This window comes from Pelodiscus sinensis, chromosome 3 (assembly GCF_052426305.1).
Source record: "Pelodiscus sinensis isolate ZL-2025 chromosome 3, ASM5242630v1, whole genome shotgun sequence".
Taxonomy (NCBI): Eukaryota; Metazoa; Chordata; order Testudines; family Trionychidae; genus Pelodiscus; species Pelodiscus sinensis.
In genome coordinates this window covers 153,420,822-153,433,613 of record NC_143054.1, presented here as the reverse complement: position 1 = coordinate 153,433,613, position 12,792 = coordinate 153,420,822, and positions in this window count along the sequence as shown.

The following is a 12,792-nucleotide window of genomic DNA, read 5'->3' as shown; positions in this document are numbered from 1 at the left end:
CTTGCTGTCCACCACATGCCGCCCAGGAACAGGACTGAGCCCCACAGGAGTGGGGGATGCCCAGGAACAGGACTTCAGCCCCTCAGCAAGGGCTGCCTGAGAACAGGGCTGCAGCCAGCGGTGGGGCACCAAAGAAAGGAGTTTCAGCCCTCAGGGAGGCAGTTGGGCCTCAGCCCCGTGTTTTGGAAAGGCTGGCAGACTACCTGGTTTCTCCCATGTCACCCTGCCTGTCTCCAGACACCACGTGCTGGCGCCTGCTTTACTGCCAGCCATGAATAGGAGATCGCTGCAGCTGTATTGATTGGAGAATTCAAGGACCAGTCCAGAGCATACAAATACAAGGCATTTTGCCCCCTTAAAAAAAAAAGTCAGGATGCCTGGAAGACAGTTTAAATATGGGGCAGTCTCAGTAAAATCAGGATGAATGGTCACCCTATCCATGTCATTCTTCCTGTTTTGCAGGTGGGAAACCAAGACAGGGAGTGGTAAAATTTTAACTGCCACCAGGTGGATTTGAACCTGGGACCTCTGGAGCTTAGTGTGGGAGCCTCTACCATTTGAGCTGAAAGCCAGCTGGTTTGCAGCCTGGGCTCCCTTGATCTTATCTGTTGCTGTAAGTGGTCTAAGTGTCATTACATGAGACAGTGAACCATGCTAGGTGTGCAGGTTACAAAATGACTTGTCCCAGGTCACTTGAGCAGAGCCAGTAATAGCACAAAGGTCTCCTCAGGCCCAGTCCAGTGCTCTGCTTAGTAGGTTAAAGTTGAATGCTTTTGTAAACCCTACCCTTGAACTTTTGGCCTGTAGTTGGCTGTTTAAGAAACGTAACTGGAATGCCGATCTCGTTGAATCAACATTTTAATTTTTTTTATGTCAAATGCCTAATTATAACTGAGACAGGCACTAAGTACACCAAACAGCGAACATGTTCAGACTAACTTTTACCTGCTCACGCTGTTTCGTAATGTTGTTAAAGGGATATTCTGAGATTAAAATGATATAGCGAGAATATTACAAATGAGAGAATGTTAAAAATCAAAATTTGAATGGAGCTCCCATTTCAGTATCCCTTTCTCAGTACACAATCTTGGTACAGAGAGAGGAATTGAACATTGAGGTTCCTAAATATCTGCTTGACATCAGCTGGGTTTGTGGTCATTTATACCTGTGCATTGAAGATACCAAAAAATGAGGCTAGGTTTTAAAAGGCCCATCAACCTATTTTGACTTTTCATTATTTTAATTCTTTGCCTCATCTTGGATAATAAAATAAACTAGTCTCTTTGTGATTCCCATGAACTAGCACAGTACATCTATGTTTAAATGTTTAAAAAATGTACCTACTGACTTTAATTGTAAAATCATTTCTAACATTAATTCAATTTTGTAAAAATCTTGTTTTTTTGAAAGTGGAATATAACTACACTACCTCTCTCCTTTTAAAAGCTTATATCTTTGTTCTTCTTAAACAATTGGTTTAAACTCAGGACTGTAGATTAGACACAAGGGACAACCCCTGCAGTTTTAGACCATTGGTGAGACTATGAGATGTATTCCATGCTTCATCTTTGAAAATACAGAGAACTTTACCTCAGAAGTGCATGTCTTGGGTTTGCCCACATTTCTGAGAATGTTAATACTGTGTTGTGGGAATAGTGCTGCGTTCCCTGTTATCATGCAAGCAATTGCTAACTGTAGACCTCTGACTTTGTAATTTGTTCTTTATGGACTAGCCTGCAGCCAATAAGCAAAATCAATAGTCTTTGCTGAAAAGTAAGCAAGTGCCAGTGTGTTATGTGACAGGTGAAGATACATGTGCTTACCAGGGGTCAGGGGGCCACATCAAATTTCTCTCTGACTTCTTTTCAAAAAGCTAAATCCATTTAGGGAGCATTCGTCATTGGAAAATGTTGCAGTGGGGAATTAGGCAGGCTCCTGCTCTTCTTTTCTCATTTAACGATGTTTGTTTTCAACAGCCTGTTCAATAATGTCACTGAGAAGAAATTATGTGAGAAGAATAAAGTGCTTATAGTCTATTTATTTATTCATTCATTTCTGTAGAATAACACTAGCTGTTGCATTCTCATGTTTATTAATACTATTGTTCTAGTCCAAACAATTGTTTGTTCTCGTCTCCCTTTGGGGAAAAAAAAAGTGGGTCTTATGGCACTATGGAACTGATTACCTCTCGTTTAAGTCTGAGATGAAGGTTGTACGGGATTGATGGGCCTATATATTTCTATAAGCTCCCCTTCTCTGTATTTGAATAGGATGTAAATATATTCCATAATTTCTGTCCTGCTGAGAGATTGGAAAGCTTTTTGTTTTTCAAACTGGAATGATCAGGCTTGAGCCATATCGGAAAAAAAGGCTAAAAAAGTAATAGATTTAGATGAACTTAGCTGACACGGGTTTGTCATCTTGGAGATTTTATCACCACAATTTCATCCCCTTCTCCCGCCCCCATCAACTATTCAAAGTATTTGAATGTTCAGGTTCTTAGGGAAACAGAATCCAGTCAAATTGCCTTGCCTCTCAACGTGATGTTAAACTGTAACTAAATGCACTTACAGGTGTTCTTAATATTACATTTTGAAAGGGGGATGGAATAACTCAGTAACGCCTCAAAGCACACGTAGATTTTTCAAAAGAGCTTGAGTGAATTAACTCCTATATTCTATTTTTAAAAGTGGCGTAGGCATTTACAAGTCTATACCTTACTGATTTTTTTCCAATGAGTTTTAGGCTCTGATGTGCCTATGCCACTTTTTAAAATGGGGCTCAAGCCTCTAAATCACTTAGGCACTTTTGAAAATGTTTTTCCTCATCTAATGAAAATGAAAGACTCCTAAGTGCCATAATCTGAATTTTAGTGGCCATAGTTGCTCCATTCGACAGCCTGGCTTGCTGCCATTGAGTTACCACATCTACCACCATACATCTAGCCAAGAAAAAATGACACTGGCTATGAAGTTATATCAGATTAAAGATTTCTTACATGTGAGCAGAATTTAAAAAACAGACTGCTGTCTTAAATATCCAAATTGTTGCGATCTTTGATTCTGACATGTAATATAACCAAACTTAATTTTTCTTACCAGAATTTGTTTTCTTTATACAAATATATTTTCTCCGTGCTGATGACTAGAAGCATTAGAATTTTCTCTCTCAGCCAAGCATTGTCTTCCTTTGAAGATACTGAATTACTGTATGCAGTTTTCCAACAGCCTTTGAAACTGGGTGCTGCTATACTGTGAGCCCACACCACAGGGCTCTGGGATTTTACAAGATGCTTATGAAGCTCTGTGTTATCTGGTGAGTAGTTGTCTTGCAACCCTATTAAGACGAAATAAGAAAAAACTTCCAAGTTGACTCATGGGGGTCTTGCAAAACACTGTAATGGAGAGTCAGTCCTAATCCCCTCCCACTCATGCTTTTTTAGTCTGCAGCCTGTAAACATTTAAATACGGTCGGAGTTTCAGCTGTCAGAGTTTTGGACTGTGGAAGCTTTCCTTGCCACTGAATCTTGTTAGTGTGTCTGTCCATCCCATTTTCCATGCCCTCTGTCAGTTATATGATAAGAACAAAGATTTGGCATGCTTTTTAAACAGTGTTGTTTTTATCAGGTGTCATCCCCAAGCTAGATTTTAACACATCTTAAAGTTTTGGTAGGAATTTTGCCAAAATAGAGATCGGGATTCAGATTTCACAGGTGGCTATCCCTGGGTGAGTGAATCAATGTGGAAGACTGCAGACAAAAAAGAATTAATAATCTCTCTAACCATTGTTTATAAAAATAGCTATCCAGAGATATTGATAATCTAAGGAAAAAACACAACCAAAGTAATAGGACAACACAGCTTCAGTTATACTAAGACAAGAGACCATGTCTTCAAGATGTTTCAGAGCTGCTAACTAAACAGAGCCTAGGTTAAACCTATTCTTTACCAACTCAGCTCTTTTATATATATATATATATATATATAATTAGGTCTTAAACCCTCACAAAAGGAAAGTTTTGAGATCTTATACTGCGGCTATCGCTTGCAGCCGCATTGCAAAAAAAAAAATCCCTCTGTCTAAGCCAGAGTCTCTCCCCCTTTCACAAACGAGTGTTGGACTTTAGAGAGGAATAATATATATCTCGGGGCTTTCATAACCCCAGGTCTCATGGTAGTGCTCCCTTCTATGCTGTTTGTGTATCAAAACCTCAGATCCATACTCCCTTGAAATTTCCCAAAATTCAATCTAGAACCAGATTTGGGCTATGTCTACACTGTAGAGCTATACCAGCATGATCCCGGAAAAGCTCTGCTGCATCCATGGAATGTGTCTGCTTTTCCAAAAAAAGTTTTTGGAAAAGCGGGTGCATTTTTTCAGAATCCCTGTAAACCTCGTTCTATGAGGAAGAAGGGATGTTCCGAAAGAGGGTTTTTTTCTGACATTTGGCCCCGTGGAGATGGACCAATGTTGGAAAAGCCTCTTTCAGAAGAAAAGCAGAAAAAGATACACACATTGTGGTTCACAATTTGCGTATCTTTTTCTGACTTTTCCCTACAGTGTAGACATAGCCTGAGTCCCTTGAAGTTATCTCCAGGTCTTACAATATGGTGCCATGTATTTCTATGATTACATTCAGAATCTCATTCTGAACTTGAATTGTTTGGGTGGCAGAAGTTTAGTTTGACTAGAATTTTTTTTAAATGTTAACATAATGCTAACAGGTTTTTTCTTGGTTTTCATTTGTTTCTCTCATAAACTGTGAGTGTTCTTCAAAAGAATTGCAAACCAAATCACTTTGTTTCTCTTCTTATCCTGCTACCAGAACATAACTCATATTACTAACAATTACTATCATCTTTTTGTGAATGGAAGTGGTATCCTGTCCATTTGCTATGATACACTGACACGTTTGGGAGTAACACAGGTTGTAATAGTTTAAGTAATTAGCCTGAAGTTTGAATATGACAGTGTTCCCCAGAATGTGGTTTTGTTGGGATTTTAATCTATCAGTTTCTTGGTCCTTAAATTCATCTTTTGGTTGCTTTTCCAAATTATCAGGTATAACATATTTTTTAGAATGTCCCTGATTATTCGTCTTAAAATCTAATGATCCTTTTTTTTCAATCCCTCTCATTGCAATATTTCTCTTTGTTTCTCAATTTCCTGATACCTAACACACTAGATACTAGCAGGACAAAATGTTACTTACAAGGACAGTATAAAAAAGCCCTAGCAAGAATAGACAAAATATGTCCCTCCTACTTTAGGCAAAATGATCCTGCAAAATGAAATCCAGGAGAGATCTCTGCAGAACGTTCACTAGAAGTCAACCGAGATCCATGTTGGTACAGACACCTACCTGCACACATCCCTGAAAGACCGAAGCCTTTATTTAAAACTAAACTTAAATCTGCTTACTGCTGTGTAACATAACCCACTATTTATGCTCCCCTCTAAAATTTGGCTTGATTTCTCAATATAAAATTTGAAGCTGAATGCAATCTTGAGGTGCTCTTTATTCATAGATATATCAAGATGTATCCCTTTGAGGCTGCTGAGACTTAGTTATGTTCTAGATCTGTATTACGAAACCCAGTGAAGAATAAGAGTGTCAAGTTCTAAAATGTACTTGATAGAGTTTTTCATACTTGAGGAGAAGAAAAAAAAGGTAACATAGGGGCTGATTCTGTTAGTCCTGATTCAGCTGCCTGATCCAAAGCCCACTGAAGTCAGTGGAAAGATCTCTGTTAACTTCAGATCAGACCCTAACACAGATATGAATGAGGACAAAATTATGATGGTAATTTTTAAATATATGTATAATTGGATCTGACACACTTTGTTAAAAAGCCCTTTTTTCCCTCTAGAAATTCATAAATGTAGCTGGTGAATTATTCATAACAAAGACTTCATTCAGTTAATTTTGCCTTTTTCTGGTCTTGAATTGTCTATGACTAGACTGAAATATACAAATATTTACTTGTTGTTTGAAATTATTGACACAGTAAGTTCTGCAAATGATTCTTGGGCTCTGAGCCCTGCAAAGACACAACCCATTATGGGCTACCAACAGTAGATATAGTTAATCACATAATTTCCAGGAATCTGTAGATTTTCCTGAAGCAGTTCATTGCAAATATTAATATTCAGAATTCAAACTGTTTTGAGTTGACATATAGGTTACTTGATCATTTTAGTTTTCCTTGACTGGATGGACATTATTTAGAATGAGGTTTATTTCGTAAATATGACTACTGATTCAAAATTAATTATCTATGGATAATCTATGCTATCTACTTAAAATTCACCAATTTTGTCAAACTATCGTGTCAGTTTATTAGTTTGCTAGAACATTTATGGAAAACAAATGTAACAGGGATCCAACAATAGCTGAAGAGAATTTAAACAACCTCAGATATTACCGAACAGTGATAGAAATGTAGCCCTGTTAGTCTAGGATAGCTGAAACAAAATACAGGACTATGTAGCACTTTAAAGACTAACAAGATGGTTATAAACCATCTTGTTAGTCTTTAAAGTGCTACATAGTCCTGTATTTTGTTTCAGATATTACCCTTTCTCTTACATAACTTATTTTATTTCAAGAGAAAATTGGATCAGCGACTACTCTAAATTGGATCAGAACTACCTTAGCATGGGATACCAGCTATACACAGAGGTGAAAGAAAGGGGGTGCACCCTAGTGTGCAAGCTCCGGCAAGAACTAGCTACGCTGCAGGAAAAGCCAGCAGGGAGCTACTGAAAGAGCGGCAGGGACCTGGATTGCAATAGGACAGTGCCTGTAAGAAATTTTAAGTCACTGCTAAATATACATACAATCTTGCTCAAGTAGTCTTCAATAGAAAAAAAAAAGTCACAGTGAAGGGAGTCTCTTAAGAAACACAGGGACTGACCATTCCTTTGGAGAAGTTTTAGACCTAGCCATTGTGTCAGTTTTCTGACCTAGAGCTCCCTGCAGAACACTGGAGTAATGTTCACTTCATTTGGAGTCTCTAGCACCTCTGAATAAAAGGTATCAGTGTTACTTAGCTACGATGCAAATAAATATTCATAACAATGGCACATGCATAGCTAATTGAACAGTTTTTGTTAATATTATACTAGATATTCATGGACATGTGCCTTTTTCTATAATGAAAATACTGCCTTAGGCTAGCTTTGTTTTTCTTGTCAAGAACAATTTATGTGCTTTCATTTAAATGAATATAAACTCCTATTCTCATGACAAAATAATTCACCATTAATTTGGGTAAAGATATTCTTTATTCCCTTTGTGGTGGATTATTTTTTTAAATAGAAACCCCTAAATGTATCTTGGATTTTTTTTCAGGCATTATGTCTAATTTCAGGACACATAATGTGAATAAATAGTGATTCCTGTGATTATCTGAGGCATATATATTGTGTTTGTGCACATAAGACATTTTGCTTAAAATTAATCTGGAAAGTAACAATAAAAATAGAGCATTCTCTATGAATATCAGTATGGTAATTTTGGCTTATTGGTTTATTTAGTCCTTTTATTATTTTTTTAAAAAATTCTCTTTTCTTCTCCTTTTCTGCTCTTATTACTCTATTATAACTTTGTTCCTTTTTCTACGAGTGGCTGAGATTCTGATCTTGAAGAGTTTTCAAAAGGATTAGGATCTGGGATATCAAAAATAAGATAAAGGAAGAATTTACATGTGGAGCTAAAAAAATTAATATAAAGGGAGATGTTTTCTTACAGTCTGGATCTTTTTAGCATCCTTAGTATGTTTTTTTGGGGGGCGGTGGAGAGTGAAGGGACTTTTTATAGCAGATACTAATGCATATGGCCTTACTTTCACAGAGTCTATTTTCTCTTCTTTCTCCTGTTTACAAAATTCTCTAATTTAAATTTCAGTGATGTTATTCCAAGGCAACAAACAGTGCTAAGCATTGAATTAACTAATCAATTACTTCAATTCAGACAGCAAATTAAGGTTATCTAGTAAATAGTATATAACTCTTTCCATTAAAAGACTGAACCTGAGGTTATTATATTGCTATTAATACTTTTATTACTGGTTATGTTAGGATTCTTTAGTAGGTGACTGTGTTGTGATGCCCTTTTAACCAAGTGCTGGTACCCACCATAAGCCTGGAGATGCACATCATACGGTGGAAAAGATAAGGCCTAGAAAAAGTAAGCAATGTATGACTCTGGCTGTTCAAAAATAAAGGGTAAGATTTCTTGCTTTTTAAAATAACTTTAAAAGGTATGAATGTGGTGTTTCTGAAAGGTGTATTTGACAGCCATGGAGACTGAAGTTCGTTCTATCTATCTATCTATCTATCTATCTATCTATCTATCTATCTATCTATCTATCTATCTATCTATCTATCTATCTATCTATCTATCTATCTCCCTCCCTCCCTCCCTCCCTCCCTCCCTCCCTCCCTCAATCATAGTTATTTTTCAGGCAATCTGTATTTGTAAAGCAATACATGCTTTTCTTCTAAAGAACAGTTTCCAGTATGGTTTGTGGTATAATCTTTTCCATCCATTTGTGGGATTTTTTTCCATCCACGTGTGGAATAAATTTTATGTGCACCGAGGAATGTGTGGATGCGCATCACCAACTGAAATAACAAAAACTAACTGTGGGCATTCTACTACTCAGCTATGCAGCATTTTAATCTCTCTTGAATTGCTGCACAAGCGCATAGCTTACAGGGAACACTGGCTGTTGGTAATGCAAGGTTCCTTAAGCTGATTCCTTAGTGTGCCTCCTCTCTGACTAGGAGTCTTTACTTTGAAGGATAAGAAGAGACTCAGCATGCCCATTGAGTCATTGGTCTATGTTCTGACACTGGCAGTGAGCTGATGCTCTTTGTGATGTGGGCTGTCCACTAATAACTGGAGTAAGGCAGCCAAATTCACATCATTGAAGAGCCATCAGATTACAGCTTCAATTGAAATATGGGCTGGTGCCATAAAGCTGACAATTACTAATTGCACCAGTGGATATAGTGTACTTAGATTTCCATAAAGCCTTTAACAAGGACCCTCCCCAAAGGCAAAGTACCTCCCATGGAATAAAAGAGAAAGTCCTCCCATGGACTGATAACTGGTTAAAAGACAGGAAACAAAGGGTCAGAATAAATTTTCAGACTGGAGAGAGGTAACTAGTGGTGTCTCACAGGGATCTGTACCGGGACCAATCCAATTCAACATATTCATAAGTGATCTGGAGAATGGGGTAAAGAGTGAAGTGGCAAAATTTATGGATGATACTAAACTGCTCAAGATAGTTAAGTCCAAAGCAGACTGTGAAGAGCTTCAAAAAGATCTCACCAAACTAGGTGACGGGGCAACAAAATGGCAAATGAGTTTCAAAATTGGTCTCTGTTCTGCAAAGTAATGCACATTGAAAAACATAACCCCAAATATACGTACCAAATGATGGGGACAAAATTAGCTGTTACCACTCAAGAGAGAGATCTTGGAGTCATTCTGGATAGCTTCATGCAGGACTCTACGCCACTCCTGTGCGGTCCAGGCCCTGTGCCCAGGGTCCCAGCTGCCAGCCACATGTCTGGGGTTCCACTCCTGGTCCCAGTCCCGCTATGGTCCCAGCCCTGGCCCCCTTACCCTGTTTGGTTCCCCTATACCTGGAGATAGGATGACAGGAGTAAGGGACTTTCAGCACCCTTGCTATTAAAAGTGTTCCAGCACAACTGGAAAAGGAGTCATGAAATAGACAGGAGAGGAGGAGGAGGAAGTGCTGCTTCCCTTCGAAACTTTAGCCCTGGAATGGGACTGAAATGAGAGAGACCCAAACTCAAATCCCATCCCCATATTAGGCAGAGGGGCGGAATTGAACCCAGGACTTGCACATCTCAAGGCTATTTTGGTTGGGAGGCTTTCTTGCCCTCTCTTTTTGAAACTGTTTCACTTTGGAGCAGGAACTTGAATGTGAGTCGCTCAGATCCTACATGAGTGTCCTAACTCCCAGGCTGTGTAATCATTCTCAATTTCTTTCCCTGGCCCAATGACTATTAAATGTCATTCATACTGTTAATTCATAGTCATTCATGATGATGGCGAATAATCACTAGGCCAGAGAAAGAGAGTTATATAAAAGTAATAAAGCTTTAGGCCTGGTCTACAATTTAAATTTAGGTCAAGCTAGGTACATTGATGAGGAGTGTGAAAAATTTACAGAGAAACATAATTATGACAATCTAAGCCCTAGGGTAGGTGCTTCTAGGTCAATTGAAGAATTCTTAAGGCCATGTCTTTGCTACAGGGAAGATTGACGCTGCTGTGATCCATCTTCTGGAGTTTGATTTAGCAAGTCTAGTAATGACCCGCTAAATCAAACTCAGAAGGCACCCCTGTTGGCGCCAGTACTCCTGCTCCTCACGATGAGTAAAGGAAGCCAATTAAAGCATTTGCTCCCATGAATCTCCCACTGCGGAGACAGCACAGAAAGCTCAAGAAAGCCCCCGTGCCACAGGGGGTTCCGCAGCTGGGAACTTCATCACTGCCAGCCCTGCTGACACTGGGAAGTCCCTGAGGTTCCCTAGCCAGAGCCACCTGCCTCTGCCAGCCTTGCTTCAGCCACAGATTCCACAATTGGGCTGCTCAATCTGGCCACACTGCCATCAGGGTTATCCTGGAGTTCCCAGGCAGGGCCCCTTGATAACCACCAGCCCTGCTGCCATTGAGGGGGATGGGTGCCTGCCATTGGAAGCCCTGCTGAAGCTGGGGTGTCCTAGGTAGGGCCGGGATTCCCTGAGTGCCTGGCCCAGCTGATGGCAGGGGTTCCTTGGCTTGAGTGGGAGCTCCCCAGCCACCACCTGGTCTAACTGCTACTGGCCCAGCCAGGGCACCCCAGCCCCATGTTCTCTCAGCTGGCTCCCACTCCCATCTCTGGGACTCTTTGGCTCTGCTGAACCATGGATGTTGATGGACCAGGTCCTGGATTTGGGAGATTCAACCTGTTCTTGATGGGAACCCAGTAAGAGATTCATAAATGCCTTAAGTACCTTGGCTAACTAATGCCCATCAAAATCAATAGGGTTTTGTCTACACTGCAGGGTTTTTGCACAAGAAGCCTTTTGCGGAAGAGTTCTTGTGCAAAAACTTCTTGTGCAAAAGCATGTCCACACCTCAAAAGCACATCACAAAAGCGATGTGCTTTTGCGCAAAAAAGCGTCCACACTGCATGGACGCTCTTGCACAAGAAAATTCTGATTGCCATTAACAGAATGTCCATCAGAGCACCTGTCCTTTTAGAACATCAGAGAACCTGTGATAGCCTCTTTTTGCACAAGAAACCCCTGCAGAGCATCCACACACACCTTTTCGCGCAAGAACTCTTGCACAAAAAGCAGTTATGCCTCATAGAAGGAGGTTTACCTACACCGCAAAAAGCCCTCTGTTCTGCCAATTGACTGTAGATTTTCTTGCACAAAAATGCACTTGAAGTGTAGATGCGCCGTGGATTTTTGCGCAAAAACCCTGTAGTGTAGACATAGCTTAGGAGATAGGTGTTCTGTTCAGAAAATCCCATTGGCTGCCTATCTGTATCTTTAAGTACATAAGTGTCTTTAAAAATGTTGCCCCTTATCTTTATACCTATTTGTAAAATGCCTAGTTAGTGCTATATGCATACGGAGAGGTGGATCTGCTAATTTAACAAGACAAAAGTACTAGCACATTGGAGAAATAGATACATAATTAGATTAGATTGATCGCCACAATAAAGGCTGTTCAAGGGAACAAAGCAGTATGAGTAATTCCATGATTATTATGTACAGTCCACCAGCCCTTTTTATTTGGCCTTTATTTATTTATTTATTTATTTGTTTGTTTATTTTATTATTATTTTTTGCCCGCTAGTACTCTTGCATGTGAACAATTACACTTTTTTTTAAATACTGAAAACTTGCATTTTTCCATTGTTTGTTGCTTCCCATCTCTAAGAGATTAATAGCCTTAAATCCAATTCATCACCTCTGAGTGCATTAAAGTGCTCTATACCATCACACCATTTAATGGTGTCTTTTATATTCACAATAAGATATTTATAGTGAGAGACTTAAACTTTCATGTTTCTTAATTAAAGAGATTTTCTAAACTAGTTGTAACCTGCATTTGGCCTTACGATACCTCCTGGAATAACAATGATCTGCCAGTTAATATGTAAGGGCTCACGACTGATTGTTGCTCCTCTTCTTCTGCATATTAAGTAGCATTCATTAATTAATATTCAGCTAGCTTGCCTCTTGCACACAGGACATCATCTTTGCACTGGGTTCCCAACAGACAAAAGAATAATTGTAGTTTAAATGCAAAGGCTTTGAGTGGGGTGGTGAGATTATAAACATGAAAAAGTATGCCTGGGCTACAGAACTGTAAGGGGAGGGAGGTATTACAATAAAAATGTGCTCCTAAATGGTTTGAAACATCATTCCACTTTGTATCCCAGAGCTTTATTATTCTTATGGATGTATCCTCCAGTTGCTCTCTAGGGGCTTGTCTACATGGTGCCTGGAAGAAAAATAGCTGAATTGGTTGTAATTCACACCTACGAATATTTCGGTATGTGTCCACTCTGATTTCAAATTGAGTATCATATTTTATTACATTTTTAAAGTAAATTCATATTGAAATAGGTCACTCTTCATCTCCAATCAGAGCACCCACCCAACGGAGTTGCACTGCAGTCACTAAAGTTGTATATTACAATCAGTTTAGTTATTTCAAATCCAGATTCTGTGTACACAAGATCTAAA